The sequence below is a fragment of the Notolabrus celidotus genome, chromosome 21 (assembly GCF_009762535.1).
Source record: "Notolabrus celidotus isolate fNotCel1 chromosome 21, fNotCel1.pri, whole genome shotgun sequence".
Lineage (NCBI taxonomy): Eukaryota > Metazoa > Chordata > Actinopteri > Labriformes > Labridae > Notolabrus > Notolabrus celidotus.
The window spans coordinates 8,838,489-8,857,877 of NC_048292.1; the positions used below are offsets into that span (position 1 = coordinate 8,838,489).

The 19,389-nt window shown below is 40.3% G+C and overlaps 1 protein-coding gene and 1 long non-coding RNA gene across 2 annotated transcripts in view; one reads left to right on the plus strand and one right to left on the minus strand.

Annotated features, from left to right (window-relative positions):
- Positions 1 to 886: 886 nt before the first annotated feature.
- Positions 887 to 3,806, minus strand: LOC117804991. Its single transcript, XR_004629312.1, has 2 exons — positions 3,709 to 3,806; positions 887 to 1,121 (listed from the first exon to the last, which is right to left on the minus strand). It is a non-coding gene; the product is annotated as an uncharacterized LOC117804991 (long non-coding RNA).
- The window catches only part of prickle1b (prickle homolog 1b), a 31,761-nt gene continuing 13,836 nt past the window's right edge, over positions 1,465 to 19,389 (plus strand). Inside the window, exon 1 of the mRNA XM_034673496.1 lies at positions 1,465 to 1,697. The gene's annotated coding sequence lies outside the window, so the exon portion shown is untranslated. The remainder of the gene's footprint in view (positions 1,698 to 19,389) is intronic.

Genomic DNA, 19,389 nt, shown 5'->3' on the forward strand with positions numbered 1-19,389 from the left:
AAATGGAACTCGGATCTTGTTCCAGAATGGGAACACCTTTGCTACATCTCTACATGGTTGCCAAAAGATCAACCATTGTCCTCCTTGCTTTCCATGTGGAAAAGCTAAAAAATATATCACAATTTGTGAACTGGGAAAATTCAACTTCCATCCATCCATCCATCCATTATCTTGACCGCTTATCCCGTTAGGGGTCACGGGGGGGCTGGAGCCTATCCCAGCTGGCTTTGGGCGGAAGGCAGGGTTCACCCTGGACAGGTCGCCAACCCATCACAGGGCCAACACAGAGAGACAGACAACCATTCACACCCACACTCACACCTACGGGCAATTTAGAGTGACCAATTAACCTGGTCAGCATGTTTTTGGACTGTGGGAGGAAGCCGGAGTACCCGGAGAGAACCCACGCATGCACAGGGAGAACATGCAAACTCCACACAGAAAGGCACCTGCCCGACCGGAGATTTGAACCAGGAACCTTCTAGCTGTGAGGCAAAAATTCAACTTCCGATTTTTAAAATACGATAAGAGGGGGTGGGCATTCATATGGACGCTTCGAAACACAACCCTTTTTAAAGACAGTGTCCAGGTTGACTGAAAGCTAGATTGAGTCAGCATTTTCAAAATGGGAACAGCCATCGTTTGGCTTCAAAACCCCTCTCCAAAAAACAGTGGGTGACATCACTCAAACTACGCCCATGTTACAGTCTATGATTGTCATTAAAAATTGCAATTCCATGATGTAATGGAATCACAATCCTTTGAAAGACAAAAAGACTTCCTGCTACTTTGACTGTAAGCCTAAGAGTGAGTTACTTATTCTTATTGCAGGTAAGACAAGAAAAGCATGGTGGCATACAGAATGTATGTAAGAGTCAGATAAATGTTGTTTTTTCTTTTCAACTTTAATGATGTCAGGAGGTATGTTTTGGACCATTTTGGTCAACTTCCATCTTCACATGTGCACAGCTCACCTTGAAGATTTCTTGAAGTTTTCAGCAGTTTTGTGCATGTGTGAAAATAGCTTATGATTGCAGACAGCTCACGAATGCACTGGCCCATGGAAATGGGGAATTGAAGCAACATTTAGTGATAGCCCATCCAATGGAGGATTCAAAACTCTGAAATATAAAGAAGAAGTGAATTTATTGTACATTTTATTACATAATGGCTGCTGAATTCCTGTGGGCACTTGTAGTCTATATAGCCACACTTTATTTTATTTTTAACCCATACATTCTAATAGAAACCTCTTATCTATGTGAATAATAGACCATGTGGAGTTGCTTCTATAAAGTCAGGGATGTTTACAATATGCTTTCTGTGTGTGAGGCAGAAAAGGTGTGTATGTGTGTGTGTGTTTCGTGTGTGTGTGGCGGAGGCAAAGAGGAGGGGGGGAGCTTCATGATTGAGCCAATCGGCGCAGAGCAGCGTTAATGTCATTTCTCGACGCTTTAACTTGATGCCAGAGCTGCGCTGCGCTCAACCCTGGTCCTCGTCCTCAACTCTCTCTCTATCTCTATATACACGATTATGCACTGAAAGACTACATATGTAGAGCCTATTCAGGACTTAAAACAGCGCTGAGTTGAGATTTTCGTATGCATTACGCCCGGATGCCTCCACTGTCGTGGTTTTAGTCTGCAAAAAAAACGGAATATTCACTCGAACCCGGACCAAGTTGCTGCAGCAGAGGGGTAAGTGTCAAGTTTTTGGGATCGTAATATTCCAGTTATCTTGTTGTCTCAACTTAACATTGTTGTTCACTGGTGCAGAGTTTTTTGTGAAGTTTTTGGGGGTAGAATTTCCTTTAAAATCATGAAAAAAAAAAAGATAAAGTTTAGAGTGGCTTCTAAACATTTTCTTTTTCGAAAATCACCACACACCAACAAGGTAAAGATATGGAAACGATTTGGGGCTCCATTTCTCCAGAGCAAGAAACTCAAAAGCAAAGAGAAAGCGGACAGTTAAGGCTCTGAGCCTCTGAGACAAATTTGCTCGGAAGGTGAAGAGAAAAAAGTGAATCTGTGGAGGAGTCTGGGGGGATTTCAGCTCGGAAAGTGTCTGTGCGTAAAGACGCACTTAATGGAGGGTTGCGTTTTGGTTTCCAGATGTGTGAACTCAGCTGTTGCTTGTCACTCAGGTGGTCTTCTCTGTCTGCCTGTCTGCTCCTTTTCCTTTCTCTTTACGAGCCCACTTCTCAAAGTCCTTTCATGCAGCTCTTCAGTATCACATCAGTGCTGACTGACCACAGCCAAAATCCACAGAGACATTACAAAGTGAAGCCACAACACAAGACAAGTGACCAAGAAAGACATTTGCTCATATTCGGCTGAGCCCGCAGACATAAACCTACTTTTTAAACAAACTTTGGAGTGGTATCCTTTTGTCTTTTTTTTTTCATTTCAGTCGAATTCTTCCAGAATGATACTTTGAAGATATCTTTATGCTTTTGAGATAAAAGTCAGGATCTTATAACAAGACATATTGTTCCAAAAAAAAATGTTTGAACACTGAATATTGAGTCCATGTTGAGATGAAAATTTCAGAGCTGTGTGATCTGAGTTGAAGCCAGTGGTGGCACCTAGTGGTGGGACTTATTTATAAAGATGCTGCACTGAAGACTGTCAGTGTCTGGACCATCTGAGTGTGAGTCTAAAATCCTTAAAGAGAGAGAAACAAAAGCTTTTTCATTAAACTTAACTTAATGCTCTGGAGCTTTTTTATGAATACTGTTATTAGGGACATTTCAAAGTTAACATTCCTCAGCAGTGCTTGGAGTTTTTATACCTTTTTTGGCCTGGTGTCTGTAACTGAATGACAGCTTGCTGTGGAGTTAGCTGATCCAGGATGAGAGCAGCAGAGGGATCAGGTGACTGGAGGTGTATTCCCTCTCTGTGGGGGGCCAGTCAGCCAGACTATGCTACACTTTGCTGGGGGTACGCACTCTGCAATGCTGAGCCTTTGTTAATGAGTATCTGCTCGTCTGTTACCTTTGTGTGTGTACATGTGTGTATCTCTTTGTCTGTGTGTGGTACTCAGTGCGAGTGGTCGAGGATCTGCTTGTTTGTTACCTTTGTGTGCTTGTGCGCATGCATGTGTTTGTGTGTGTGTGTGTGTGTAAGAGTGATAGAAAGAGATAGGTGTTTTTGAAGCAGGAGTTAAGCTGCTGTTAATTGGTCAGCTATTTGGACCACATGGGAGAGTCAAGTCAGGGTGTAGCTTCAATGATTGGTGTTCTGGAGTACTATACACACATTGATTTTATGCTTGAAATTGGTACTTTTTCAGTATTTTGTTTTCATATTTTATACGTTTAACACTATCATCCAATTTAATATTCCACAGCAGTGGAATAAATGATAAAAAATGGTTGCCAGTGAATCAAACAATCAATTTAATGTTTTCAGTCAATGTCCTGACAGAACTTACAGATCAGATCTAGACAGTGCTTGATATTACTGACAGAGCAAACTTAATCCAATCAGCAAGCATTTAGCAACAGTAGCATGGAAATATTTTTCTTTTAACAGGCAGAATTTGTGAGCTTAACCAAACTCATTGGTGGGGTGCCATCCGCCTTAACTGGCTAGGGTAATATTCACTTGTCGCCTACTGACTGTGTAGTTTTAGCAATAGTTAGCTTAGTCCAAATAATGCAAATTGATAAAACAGCTAGCCTAAATCAAATTTCTTTTGAATTTTAACCTTTGCTAGAATGGAGTCTCGTTGGCATCCCAGCTGCAACGGTTGCCACTCAGTCAGAAGAGATTCAAAGGTGGTCACAGGACCCAGCCAATAGAGTCTGAAACACAACCACCATAAAACCACTTACTGTCACTTTAAAATGTAATTGTTAACACAAATTAAACAATAAATTGTTAGGATGTAAGTTTTAAAGGTGTTAGTAGGCAGATTATGTCAGCTTTTTTTGACACAAACAGTCTAGACTACCTCAAAACGTGCACATTGTACATTTGCACATTTAATTGCACTATGACATAAATAACTCAATCAGTCCATGCACAATATTTATTTATGTATTTATATTTTCATATTTATTACTGCTGTCTTCCCTTAATTGTGTGTTCTTTGTGGCTTTATATGGGACCTGAGAAATGAAATTTCGTTCCATATCATGCGACAGCTTGTGTTGGTATGACAATAAAAAACCTTGAATCCTTGAATCCTTGAATCCCTTGCTGTTTCCCCTTTTTCCACATGTTTTTCGTGCTAACTAAGCTAACTGTAGCCTCAGATTTGACCAAACTCACATGGGAACTGTATGTTTGGCAAACTTAAATTATTCTGCACCGGAAAGCAGACGAGATTATTACCCAAAAGGCGACAAAATTACCTTGTTACTCACAAAGAATTTGATAGATTTTTCCTGCTTGTAAGCCTTTGAGCTAATCCCAAAAAGTCAACAATGGTGAAGTCTGGTAGGAGTTTTTTGCTAGCTTAACAAAGAAACATAAAACACCCAGATGAAAAGTTTGTGACACTTAAAAATTATCATTGCAAAGACACGGAAATGTTTTTAGCTGAGTAGGATGTGATGCTCTTTGAAGTTCAACGGAAGACAAACTCTGACTCAGCAAGTAATGTCACAATTACAGGACTGGCATAGCCTTAGCTGAAAAGGTTGACAGACCATGAATGCATCCTTGACTTTTAGCTGCTTTACTTTATTTTCACGGACAATTTCTAAACTGACTGCTCATTTTTCAGAGTGGTGTCTCCCGATTAGTCTTCATCCGACAGTTCTTCCTTTTCTCATGTGCAACCCAGATTCTCATCTTCCAGTAAAGGTTTAAGTGCCAGAAAGGAAATCCAGCCTAGAGATTGTTTTGATATTTTTGGACTCCCTCCTGGAAAATCATTTTTGCTCAGTAACCAAGGGGTGCGCTGGATTTAGAGCTATTGGCTCCTTAGCTGAAAACACCTCATCTGATCACAGCGGTAAAGCTGTTTGAAGAGCTCAAGATGTGTTGTGTTTCCAGATTTAATCTGAATGGAGATTTTCGCCACTTAAAACAACAGAGACAATCCTCGGTTAGCTTAAAACATTGCTCTTTAGCTCCAATCTTTGATAGGTTTATGGTGTTTTAAAGCAGTTTCTTACATTTGAATGGCATACTATCATAATGACAAACTAATAGTGTTTACATTAAGGATTTTTTTTGCTGGCTGGCTGTAGTTGTGCAGCCTTAACAGATTTCCTGTGTCTCCGTTTTCAAGTTGCTGCTCATACTGGCATTACATTAAATAAATGAAACCAATGAGAAACATAAACATGAATGTGAAGCGTGTGTGTTTAAAAAAAAAAGGCAGGGAGAGACCTCCATCTATTAGCAAGTCAACACTGTTCTGTCTGTGCGCCTCTGTCAGCCTAATACCTCAGACCAGCGTGTGTACACATAGGCAGGTTTGTGCTGTCATACTGGAATTAATCGAGTGTGGGGTTGTGTAAATCATTCCAGGCCTCAGAAAACACCCACTCACACATACAGTGTACACACGCATATGCACACACTTGCCAAGCGACTATCCCGTGTACAGTAGTTATGTTTAAATGGACGGACAATGAAGGGCTGATCAGTGAAGAGAAACAGAGCCTAGTAGAGTGGCTGTTTTGCTCTACCATATGATTTGTATAGGGACATTCTGGAGGTATTTTGTGGGTAACTATGGATGTCAGCTTGGGTTCTGGGCAATTGTAGTGAGTCTTTTTTTTTTTACCATTAATGGACTGAAGAACTGGATTAGAGTAATAATATAGCATGAGTTTTCTATTTTTTACTGTATATTTTATCTCTAGTATCGAAATGCTGAGTATTATATGTTTTTCTTGCATTTTTATTGCTTTATTGCCTTCATTTTTTAATCTTGCAATATTGTATCCAATTGTACTCATTTTCTGTTTTCTCATGTGAAGGTTTGTTCTCTGTTTGAATGAAAGGTGCTTCATAAAAAGTTGCTGCTTTTTCTGTAAATGTTTAAAATGACTAATTAGATTCAGCTTTGTTGAGGTTCTTAAGGTTTGATGGACGTATTGCTCTATAAATGTTGAAAGACAAGCTAAAATTGTATGTGTATGTTGGCCTACAGTGGCCATAGACCATATGCAGAGGAGTCCAAGGGTGCGGTGTGTAAATGTGAGTGTGTCAGTCCTTGATCTGCGAAACACTAATCGTGATCCTTGTGCACACTGAGTGGTTACAGACCAAACCCTGCAGGCCACATTGGCTCCTCAAGCCTGGTATTATGGTCAGCTTGTGGGGAGGAAAAGTAATCCAGGGCTTAGAAGAATATCAGACACTGAGTAATGGACCCGGAGAGGGAGTTCCACACCACTCTGTTAAAACTTGCTGTGAAGCTGAAATGAAGTTGCCCGCAGCACTTGCTTAGCGACGCAAAACTGAGGCGTTGTTGAGAGTTCCTGACTCGTGCCTGCGAGTTAGAGTCGATTTGGCACCACCTTAATTACCTATACACACAGCTCTATTTGATGATGATTAAAGCCACACATACACACACCTGCCTAGACACTGCCAGTCGCCAGCCGCGGTGGTTCTGCAGACATTAAAGGTGATGATTATTAGATGATAATAATTAAAAGGCTTTCAAACTGGAGTTACAGTAAACAGTATAGATGGAAGCATGGTCTCACATATGAAGACAAGAGTTCTGCGCAAAAACCACGTAATTACTCCTCGTCAAATGACCACCCTGAGGCGGAACACAAATGATAGCTCTCAGTTTTGTTTTTGATTAGGAAAAACATGAAAGGTCTCAATAGCAGTATCTGGTTTGTTGCGTGCGACATCATTCAATATTGCCTTTGTGTGGAAAACTCCTTGTATGGGTGATCTTGTTTTACAGTTTGATGTGTGGTGGTTTCATGTTTTCAGCTCAAATGAAGAAACGCTCAACTTAAATCCATTAAATAATGTAAAATATGCATTGCAACAAGTCTGAGAACAATCCTTATGTTGTTAGTGAAAGGATGACATTTTGGAGATACATGGTTGTGGACAGTGTTATTATGGGCGTGATCCAAACATGGTCTTGTTCCATCAGATCTCTTAAACGTGCATCAGTATGCATAGAACTGATAGTATATATTTTTAAGGATTAAATTGTGATTTATAAATATTCCAAGATGGATATATATGGTACCATTTCTATTAGGTTTGTGCAGCAGGAAAACATGAATCAGCTCCTGCCGTCCCTCATTAAATTGGTTACATGTGGTCTCATGTGTTGGACAGTGTGTTCCTGATGCTAAGGCCAAATCTCAAGCTGAATTTGTCAAGCTTAGCAGGCATAGTCTGCCCTTCTTCCTCTACTTAAATATTGATCTATCATTTCTTTTTTGCATTACTTTAATCTGCTCACCTATTGGGTTGTGCAAGAAGCTTCAGATCATGGTCAGCATACTTTGATAAGCAGAATTAGATGAGATAAAGAGTAATTTTGATGCTCTGTGACAGATTCAAGATGACATTTAGTTAACGTTCATGTGAACTTTAGGCTGTTGGGTGGTCGCCTGTTGAATTCTCAGGGGACATGCTTTATCCGTCACAGTATCTCCTCGCCTCGCTCCATCCCAGAGGAATATCAGCCTTTTAATTTACCCAGAGAGGGAAATGGCTTTGTCCAATCTGATGCCACCCGGAGTCAGGAAATAGACTGTTGTGATAAGTACTCAGTAAGTGAGGGTGGGGAAAACAACAAGGTTGAGCCGAAATTTGCCAAAAGCTACACATTCAGCATTGACAGGGGTGCTGCTGTAAGTGTGATATTTTCAATTAAATCTGCTTTAATTGAGGCAAAATTTTGCAATTATAACAAATGTGAAAAGGAAAATCTGCTAATCTTGGTGAGTCACAAATATCCAGCTCAGCTCTAAGAAATATTGTAGGGTCTTTCAGCCCATTATGTAGTTTAACCTGCAAATGCATTTTGGATCACTATAGTATATATATATACAGTATGTTTATAATATAGTTATTTGTATAGTCCTGTTTTTGTTTTTGGCACACACATATATTAATTTGGCTCACTTTTCCCATCCTATTTTAATTTTTTTTGCTGACTCTTAAAAACTCAGAACATTAGATGCCTAGGAAGAAGCAAACAAAGTTAGCAACTAGCTGGTTAGCATAATGAAGCGTAGGTAGGTACCTATCAAAATCTTTTCACTGGAGTTGGTGGAGACCAAAAAAAGGAGCCAAACTAACAATGGCCAAAACTCCAAGTAGATGCTAATAGTAATTAATATCTTTTGACCAAATGGAAATTAGCACCTTTATGCTAGTACATAAAGCTACAATTTTTAAATATGATAATGTTGTTTATGTAGCTTCTTTTTTAATAACTCTTTTTTTTGTTGACTTTGTTGAATTCACAGTTCTTAACTACTTTGCATCAAAAAGCTAAAAAATGTGGTTATAAACTGGTTAGCATTGTGGAATATATAGCAGGTACTTCAAAGCTTGATCCGTAAGGCAACTGGACTGGTAGAACCAGTTGCCTTACGGATCAAGCTTTGGATTACCATGACCTGGATGACTGAGAACCTTCACAGACATAGCAGGTACTTATACTACTTATTTTTATCAGGAGATAGTGGGTACCAAAAAAGAGCCAAAAGAATAATGGCCAAAACTCCAATTGGATGCTTCACATTGCTCCATACATATACATATATTTTCCTTTTGGATATATATATGTATATATATATATATATATATATATATTAATTGCACTGTATCATGCCTTGTTGATTTTATCAGCTTAATTTTGATATTGTTTTTTCAAACTCTGCCCTGTATAGTGACCTTGAGTGCTAAGAAAGGCACCTTTTAAATCCAATGCATTATTATTATTATAATTATTATTATTATTATTATTATTATTATTATTGTTGTTGTTGTTGTTGTTGTTGTTATAATTATGTAAAGAGGAAACTTTTATGCTAGCACTTAATCTAAAAAATATTAAAGCATCTTCTGATCTTCTTTATGCTGCCCCGAGAAGCCAAAAAAATCCCTTATTACAAGTTTGAGGTAATTTTTTCTTGCTGCTAATCCATTTCTGGATGTTTTGTTTCCTGAAAGCGAAGCCTGCACTTTCAATTACTTTCAGGAACACTTTCTTATTATGTAACCTCCCGCCACACTATTATGCCACCAACTGCCTTTTTTGCTCTGCGGCTAGCAATCAAGCAGCAACATATCCTTCAGCTAGGACAATTTTATCTCAGAGCGAGGAAGAATGTAACAGATATTCACTTGTGGTGGTTAGCTGATGAAAGCTTGGGGCTTTCCAAGAGCTCGTCACAAAATAAATACAAACAGTGGTTTGAAAGTCGTCTGGTTTTCAGTAATGCATCCATACGTTTCTTGTTTTCGCCAGAGAAAGCGGGCTTAAATTGCCACATGCATTAATGAGGTAGTAATAAATGTCTCTCGTGTTTACACTAATGACCTCAAAAACCAGACAGTAAACTGAGGAGCTAAGGCGTTCATTATCTCTCACCAGCCACCCGTGAAATCCAACATGTGTGGGCTTGTTTGTGTGTGCACATGTATGTATCTGTGCACATTTGCTGGTTTCCATATGTTTTTATTTACCCAACACTTTACATATAGCTTTTAGAGTGTGTGAATGAGTGTGTGTGCATGTTCCCTTCAGAGAAAAGCCCTCAAGAATCCCCCTCAGGGTCTTTCAGACATCTGGTTGCGGATGGAGAGCTTATATCTCCGAGTAATATGTCCAGTTAAGCCCCTGGGAGCCGCCGCTGTGCACATCATTACAAGCCTCCTCCGGCTTTGCTTGGAACTCCGTTGAAACCCTATCGTTTGCTTCAGAGGGTACAAATATGCTGTGTATCCTTTTTATGCTACTTCCTCCCCGGGCCCGTCTCCCATCTGTTGCAGATTAGTCTTCAATGTGTGTTTAGAGAGCCGAGCCTGTCGCCAAGCGGGACAGATAGTAAACCCAGAAGGTTTTAGTCAGAACTGTCAGGTAGGTCTGAATTAACAGAGAGGCCAACTGAGGATATGGCTGCCTGAGAGGAAAGACGAGAAGTGGAGCCCGGAGAAGAGAGAGACAGAAAACTAGAAGTCAAGACAGGCTGTGGAGTTCCACACCAAGCCCACCAAACGGGTTGTCTGTTTACCCATGAACCTCAGGCCTGCTACTCGAGGGTCGGTGTGGAATGCCATCAGCGGCTGCACTAGCCAAATTCAACCACAGTCCCTGGGAGGGAGGGGGGCAAACACCCCGCATAAACGGCGAGTCACGCCACTTTCCCTGTGATAGTGAGTTTATTTAAGCACTGAGCTCAAAGCAGCGTTCAGATCACACATAGCTGCAAAATCTGACGCCCTGGTGGCATTTAAACCAACCACCAAAACACTAATGTTGCTGTGCTGAGCTAAGCTCATATCACTCAGCTGAAGTGTTATCTGTCTCTTTAAAAAATCTCTTTTGTGTTTCTGGCTCAGTAACCCATATAAAAGTTAACAAAAAAGTGCCTCGGGAATCAACTCAAGGCTATATGGTTTCACACACACCCTCTTCTGACACATGTTGGCTTGACAACCGTGGCTGCCCATGTAGGCCGAGTGTGACATAGACCCTGCGGCTGCTAGCGCGGTCAGGCCCGCCGCTCCCTGCTCGTGTTGTCTTTCCAATGCTAAATTATGGGAAAACAAGGGAACGGGTTGTGTAATAGACAGCCGGTTAATGTGTGTGTGTTGTCTGTTCCACTTGACTGATGTGCCATCCCTCCAGGGTCCTGTCATTAAGCCTCTGTGTACACAACCCCAATCCCTGGCCTACATCTATCTCTTCTGCTGAAATTCATGTGGGATTTGTACACTCACACACAGCTCTCCCATACTAAACGTGATGCAACGCCGCTGCTCGTCTTGCATGATATGTCATCAGATGTATCTGTTTTTACATTTTGCTCTTCTGTCTTTTATTTTTTCTAGATCACATTTGTTTTGCTTGTATCTACGTTGATTGGCACAGCTTATTAAAAGCTTGAATTTATGTGTTTATTTTGGCTGGAACCTAAGACAAACTGTAAATCACTCAGATGGATACTTACAGTGATAAAGGGGCTGCACATAACAACAATAACTGCCTTGCTTTAAAGTATTGCAGAGGCCAGAGAAAATAAGACAGGCTTATTCCTGACAACTGCAGCTGGAGTTTGTCTCTTTTAATTTCCTGTTAACAAGAACAAGAGCTTTCTTATCTTTCATTGTCGACCTTACATCTTTGGCCTTATAACAGTTTATTTTTGACTTTATCTTAAAAGAGGAGCTGGAGTACGTCAGTGTTTATCTCACTGTTTATAGCTTTTCATCGCCGGCCCAAATGTGAACTCTGTCCTTGCCTTTCAAGTGAAGCAAAGCTGCGCTGATTCAAATATTTCCTGTCAACAAAAAGAAGAAAATCTGGTTCTTGACATGTTTATCATCATCCTGTCACTCAACTCTGTTTCAGTTATAAATACCAGCCTGATCTTTCTCCACCGTAGACTGTTATCATTTTGTATGTGAGGGGAAAGTTATTGCTGCAGCCTGGCATTTTTATTAAGTTGAATCACAAACACACACTCATGCACACACACTCCTTTCATGGTGGTGCTTACAGTGACCTCTGGATCCCATTAAAGAAGGAATGCATCACTTAACAATATCAAATTAGTTTTGGATGGGATGCACAGGATTTTTTTTTCTTCCTTCTCTCTTCCACTCTCACACACACAAACACACTAAGGTATTATTATGCTCCCCTTTCGTACGAAAATAGATGTGCAGGTCTTAAACACTGTAATTGTCATAACCCTCATACTTCCATGCATCCTTTGCATTGGTCAAAAGATGAATGTGAAGAGTCAAAAGTTTATGACAACAACAAACCATGGAGGAGATATTAATAATATATCTGTTCAGAAAGAGGCAAATATGGAGGCAGACAGTGGTGTCCTATAATACTTAAAGACACATGGATTGATAATTCCTTTTTTTCAAAGTATCATATTGTGTTTCATGTTTTATAAAGTCTATGGTTTGGCTTCACTGCCCAACACTGCCCCTACGATTTTAAGTGGTACTGCATTGTTTAGTTGGAATCCACAAGCTTGCAGAAAACCTGCAGAAATAAGGATTAATGGGACACAGTGTATGGATGGAAGGCTCCGTCTGTATATCAAACATAGAGCAAATATGAGCCTCAACTGTACTACAATGACTGAAAGGTCCCCTATTGTTTCAAATAGGTGTTACAAGCTACCAATGATGCTTCTCACTTATATTCCAGTTCACTGATGTGACAAGAATGTGTGAAACTGCTCTTGTATTTCATGCAAATTGCTTCTTTTATAAGGAAATGACAATGTAGATGCCACGGACCATTCTAAAAATGTATTGGCTAATTGTGTCATGTGATGTAAACAGAATTTGCCAACACCAGTGCAGCTCTCTGCATACAGTCAATCTGCCACTTCATTCTTTGGTCATCTCGACATCAAGGGGGGCTGCTCGCACGCTCAGCGTGGGCCTTTTAAGGCATTTTGAGCAGTGAGCTCTGCATGGAGCAGCTGACCCAGAGAACCTGATTATGAGGGCAGCTAAAAGTGAGACGGTCAGTTTCCCATCTTCCACAATGGCACTCTGTGAGAGTGATTTCGACTTTTGCGGTTAATGCACACAGCTTCATACTTTCATCAGTATCAGTGCCAATGAATGAAGACTGTGTGAGCTCTGTTGCAAAAGGTGCAAAAGCTTTTACAGCTGCTCTGTGGTTTAAAACAGATCTGAGGTCAGTGATGACACAAGAACTAATAGTTTTGGCAGTAGTGGATATTGTGGATATTGCGAGTGACAGCTGCTCTCTAGTATCTACAGAGCAGTGGTGAGCTTTTTATTTATTCTCATTAGATTTGGCAGGTAAATCAATCAATTGACATCTCACATCTTCCAAAATGCTGGACAAAATATAAACGCAGATGGAAGGAACTCTATACTGCTCCAAAATCTGACTTTTCATCGTAACACCATGCAAATGCTGCACAATGAAAGCACTAAAGGCTCCATTTCTACGAATACTATTTGTTTGTGTCACTGATTTTTTTAGCAGTCATGATTCAGGCACAAGTTACAGGTTATTGAGTGTGACTTTTTGCACTCTATCCTTGAACAATCATGGCCAGTATGCAATTGTGTGTATGTGCAATTCATACGTCTGCTTTCATTTCATTACCAGATTCCCTGCCATTCACTTATCTTTTTTTCTTTTACATGAGAGTAATATATTTCGTCATCAATCATCTGTTGTTTTTCCAAGATGGATATATTACCCAGCTGCCTCATGAAACTGTTTTTTTTATCCAAGAGGATACTTTAGCTTGGCAAGACGTTTTAGCCTCAAGGGACCATCAAGGACTCGCATGCAGTCCGATTCAGGTAATGACTCGTATTTAGCAGTTTAAGTGAGGTACATGCTGCCAAATCATTACAAATAATGGTAATAAATAACTTTCTCAAGGCATGTACGTGGGAAGCCTCCATGGTTTTTTTTTAAACCCTATGTAGCAATGAGACAATATAATTCCTCAACATACTCACACCAGTCAGGAGAAGCAGAGGGATTTACAGGAAATCCACATGAACGACAGAGTAATTGGCTACATATGCAGGGATAAAGGTAGAACCAAAAGCTCAATAAAGATTGACAGAAACCCTTTAGAGGCTGAACAGTAGCTGCATTGACAGAGCAATTATTGTTGTTTTGCAGTGTTTTGTCCAAAGTGGGATGCTGGGTATTTTGGAAGAGAACGAATAGAAAGTTTAATAGCATCTGATGAATGTTTGCTTCAGGGTTGGAAACTCGAGCTGACATTTTGTCAGTAGTAGATTGCTTTTTCGATCATGTGGGAATTCACAAAAACTGGCTTCAAATGCAAGACCCATGGATAAAGCTTTCTTGCTTGGCCAAGGAGTGAACTTCGTTGGTCAGAGATGGAGCTTGAATAAAGTTAACAAAGCAGAGATGGTGTATTGGTAGACTTTGTCCAATTTACTGGAATGTGTGATCTCTGTTTAAGAAGATGTGTGAAGGGTTATGTAGAAAAATGCTGTGTTGGACAATTAGGGACTTTTCACCCCACTTTCAACTGAAGCCATGAAGTATGGCTTTCTAATGGCTAAGTGGTCCAAACAAACTTGGCAGATCTGAAGTGAAAGGAAAGGACTAGATGGATTGTTGGTGGAAGGAGTTGTGTTTTAGAAAACAGGATAAAGCTAGGGATAGGTTCGGGTTGGGGAAAGAGGGGGAAGGAAATGATGGTGGTGATGGCATCCAGGAGCATAGGTGTTGGGGAAGATGTGGGTAGCTTGACAGGTGGGAAATTGCCTTGTGGCTTTGCTAGTAAGTAGACAAGCAGGGACAGTTGAAGCAAGTGTGGGGCAGCATAAAACTAAAGATACAATCTTAAGCTGGCCACCAAGCATTCTTTTCACTGTGGTGAACTAACCAGAGTGATTGAAAGGCCAAGGTAGATATAGTGCTAGTGGGAGGATGAGCTAATGGTAGTCAGGTGATGAGCTAATTAAAATCAGATGTGAAGCCAGAAGAGGGGGACCACTGCAGTGACAACATACTATCACACATACAGGAAAGAGTAAATAACAGTTGCATTTGGCTAAATTATGACATCACATTGATTTTTAGCAGATGTTAACCATCAAAGTTTGCAACATTACTATGCTCACAATTGTTAATTAGCACAAAAAACAAACAACAGTTGTGGTGATGTGAATGTCCATGCTTTTGCAGGCACTTGATCACCAAAAAAAGCATTCGGTGAATACAAAACTTGACCCGATGACATTCCTAAGATAGTAAAAGGATTACCAGAGTTCTAAGTGCATGTGAATGGTTGACATTACTGTCCGTACCAAATTTTGCACCAAGCAACCCAACAGTTTTTGAGATATTTCTAAAATCATGTAGAAATAGAGTAGAACTCAAAGGATCCCCAAAGTAATTAGGATTCTTCTGGGCACCATAAATGTTGCCATAAAGTTTATTGTCCATCCATCCTATTTTAGTTGTGATATTTTAATATGGACCCAAATGGTGACCCAATGTAATAATTAAAAAAAGCTTGTCTTCAAAAATGGACTGCCCACTCTGACCTGTATTTTAAATGGTACAGGAGGAGTTCTGAAACTGGCACTTCCCAGCCTAATCCCCACCTAGGTGACAATTTCCTGTATTTTACAGCACTTTTATTGCTGCCCCTATTGTCTCAGAGGTGTGTAGGTAACACCCTGTGGTGGTTAGCAAACTTCAGTGGAGGATTTTATAGCCAGAAACTTGAATCACACTCTACCTAGAGGTGTCAGGGAATATTAACACGGAGGAACACTACCATGAACCAGATGCGCAGCAGGTCAAACTGGCGGGCCTTGTTAGCGAGGGTTAGAGATCAATTTCCTGGTATGAAAGGCTTCTGTCTGTGAGAATGGGGCTGAATGGGAAGTAATGACAGATGAACATTCAGGTCTGGATCTGAGGGGTCTTTTTGGGAAGTGGATACTTTTCGGGTGATTTTTCCAATTTTGGGCACATTGCTGATTCAAATGTGGAGTAAACACAATTATTTACTTAAAAGATACATATTGATTTTTCTTTTGGGTTTTAATGTGCAGAAAGTATTATTAAGAATAAACTATTCGAATAGATACTTGGCCATATGGGAGAAAATATTCAAAATACAATTAAAGTGAATAGAGTCTGTCATTACTGTACAACCAAGTTTCACGTTCAACATTTGAAATGCCCCAGAAGTGAATGATTTGTTTTGCATTCTCAGCTTTGTTGAAGCCATATTTCAATTCTTTGGTCTTTTGATGTCAATCTCTTGCTGTACCTCAAGTTGCGGATCCAGATTGAATCCAGGCCTCCCACTTCAAGGACTATAGCCTCTTTACATATGTATATAATAATATTTAACCTCTGAGCTAAACTGGCGCTTACCTTAAGATTTATTTATGTGACTTTACACAGTTCATTTTACGCATACCCTTGTCTTGACCAACCTATTTAAAGGGCAATTGCAACTGTCAGGTAACAAGAGGACATCCTTACTGTGTCTATATGTGTTATCACGTTTATTAACATTTCTGTCAAATACATGGTCTTACAAATGAAAGTGGAATGTTTGAATTGTTTTGTAAAGTATTTAAAGACTTATAAGTTTTAATCTTCTCTATGGTTATGATCTATTTACAGTCCTTTATATTTCAGCGTGCACTTCTAGTTACTTAAACATCAAGAGATGCCTCTTATTTGAGTCTGGCTCTTTCTGACAAACTGTCCCTTAACAAGTTGAGACATGTCACTGTCCTTGTTGATTTCTGTTTTGAACAACCAGAGGGACGTCTCCCCCAATATTTGCATTCGAAGGGATCGGTTAAACCCCCTCGTGCCTCCTGGGGATGAAACACAGTACTTGTAGTTGTATCCAGGTGTGAATGACCATTATAAATGAAAATGAAGCACAGCACTGGGGAAACGAGCACGTCTGCTTTGCACAATAAAGGTTAAGAAAAGGCCAATCCACCGGTCGAGTTCAGTTCCAATAGATAAATGAAATGTGCTGCCAGCAGGGGTGAGTAAGTGTGCCTGGTATGTGTTAGAGTGTGTGTGCAGCCAGATAGTAGTCCAGACTTAGTCTTGGATTTTGAGTAAAGAAAAGGCCACTAGATCTTGTCTGAGCACTAGTCCAAGCTGTTGCCAAGGAAAGAAAAATCTGCTCCAAAAGTCCTTTGAGTGAGTTGATCAAAAGGTTTCATCATAATTATTTCTGACTCGCCTTGGTTTAAAGTTAGACTCATATTTTTAGCATAAAATGCCCTTTTATCAAATGCTGGATATCAGCCAGAGGTTCTTTCTTCGAATCAGCCTTACTTTTCCTTTAAAGTCTGAATGTTTTCCCCAGCCCTTTAAGAGTCGATCTATTGGTCGGCAAAGCTGATGTGTAAAATTTGAATTGGTATGTCAAGTTTCTACAATTAAAAAAGGACAAATTTAAAGTCCATCAAGCCCTTGGGAAAATGTTGTAATGGTGCATATGCACTATGTTTGCATCATGTGTTTGTACTTTGTATTAGCTGAGGTCAAAGGTCATTGCATAAACCCTCCATTAGTTAGTTCCTTCTCATTAGCCTCAGACATATGAATGAGGCCAGGGTTCATGCTTTCAGCGCAAGTCCAATGACATCACATCTTCGCCACGTAATGGTAAAGATCCATTAAAATCTTGGTTTATTTTGGGAAGTAAGTAACAGAAGCGTTTCTTTGGTGGTAAAGATAAACAATCTGACACCTCCTTCGCCAACATGACAGCTGCATTTGGAGAACTTGAGATCATTTCTGCACCATCACACCCTCGGCTTCCTTCAGGGAGGAAGCAGAAGAGACAGCAAGGTCAACTGTCCTCTTGTGTTTCTCTATAGAACCATGACTCTCTGGCCGCAAGCCCAGGCCGAGTCTGGAGGGCCGATATCTGCCTATTGTGTGGGATAAAGCCACTCATCCTCTGACCTGTCCTCTATTCACGCCAGAGCATTCCTCGCCCACACATTGTCTTTTCTATCATCTGAATCAAGAACTTGTCTGTTCCAGAGCTTTTCGAAACACATATCCAGATATATATCTCAGGAAACTCAATGCAGATCGTTTGGAGGGTTTGCTGAGGGGAGCCAATACCCCTGGAAAATTTGAGAGCTTTTCTGAAAGGTTAACCCTCTGACTGGACTGCCAAGCTCCTCTCAGTTGATTTCAAACAGCTGTCAGCATGCCAGGAAAGAAACCTGTGAAGGCAGAGTATGTAAAAAAAAAAAGCCATGTCTCTGCACACGGAGGATCTCTTGGTCTGTCTTTTGTTTCTAAGCTAGTCCTTTCTCATTTGTAACAGGTATCTTGGCGTGTGACAAACAGCTTTGTTGCCATTTCCAAAAGTCACATTGGGGGGTTGTCAGGGGAGAGGGTGTCTTTGTCTGCTGGACAATTGAGTAAACTCATTTGTCATTTTAGACTCTTTACATGAAGCTGTTGGCGCTTTTCAGTCTTTCACAGTGACAGATGGTGGAAATCTTGTCTAGATTAACTGCATGAAACTTTCATCATGCGTATCGAGGAACGCAATCCTTTCCTCAAGTTGGATGTTGAATTTCAGAATAGAAACTCATCACTTCTTCTAGGGGACTGTCAGGGAGTTTCCTGGAGTGAAGTGCTCTCTGACAATAACGCCATTGTGATTGGCTGAAGTGAGAGATGAGGACAGGGGACCTCTCTCACTCATTCAGATCTCCAAAATAGGAAGGGGGTGGCGGTGCTGGTGACAGGATGAGCAGACATCCCCTGCGTGAGAACCTCTGGAGATTGATTGGACTAGGTTGTGAGGAAGTGTAGTCAACATTTAACTCAAAAACTTTGAGGTAGAGATGCCCACAGAGGGAAGTGTTATTATGAAAACAAACAAAGACCATATGCAGCTACCCAAATGTACTCAGTAGCATCATTCAGCTCTTTGCTGTTGTTTTCTTGCTAGCATAATTTTTTTTGCTGAAACCAGCAGTTATTTTTGTAAACTGGTAATATGACTAGCATTAAAATCGCACTGCTGGCGAGTGTTTGTGTGGGGTCTTGCAGAGGACACTCTAATGCAGAAGTTTGTAGTGCTCACAGAACACAGATGCATTAACCAGGCATAAGTAAAAGTATCTCTCAGGAGTTGGAGGAGACCAAAGACAAAGCTACAATTGGATTCTGTCCAATACTCTGAGTCTAAAATTGCACTTTGCAGTTTTGAAGAATGTAAGCATGGAAACTCAACACAGACAGATAGCCAGGGTCTATTTCATGTGTACTTAATGGCCAATAGAAAGTCATCTAGCATTAAAGCTAACTAATGTCTTGACAAAAGTAGCACAATTTTTTTAACTTCACTACTTTAATCCATTGTCCTAAAAGAGGCTTCACTAATATTTCAGTAAAGCTCAGAATTGTCAATATTCTCAAGAATTGGTTCTGATAAAAGAGCAGCTGGGCCAATAACACGCATTATAATAGTCATGTGATCCAAGTAGTAGTTGAGAAGAGATTCATGTGACATTATTGGAGCAAAACAAGAGAGGAGCAATGACCCTATGAACCATTTGATGACAAAGGAGGCCGAGTGCAGTCATTCCTCAGTGAGAATTTGTCTTGAGAGGTCAGAAAGAGCAGTGATATTGTGGTGATTGTATCAATGAAGTCCCATTTGAAGGTTTAGAATCACTCTCTTTTTTT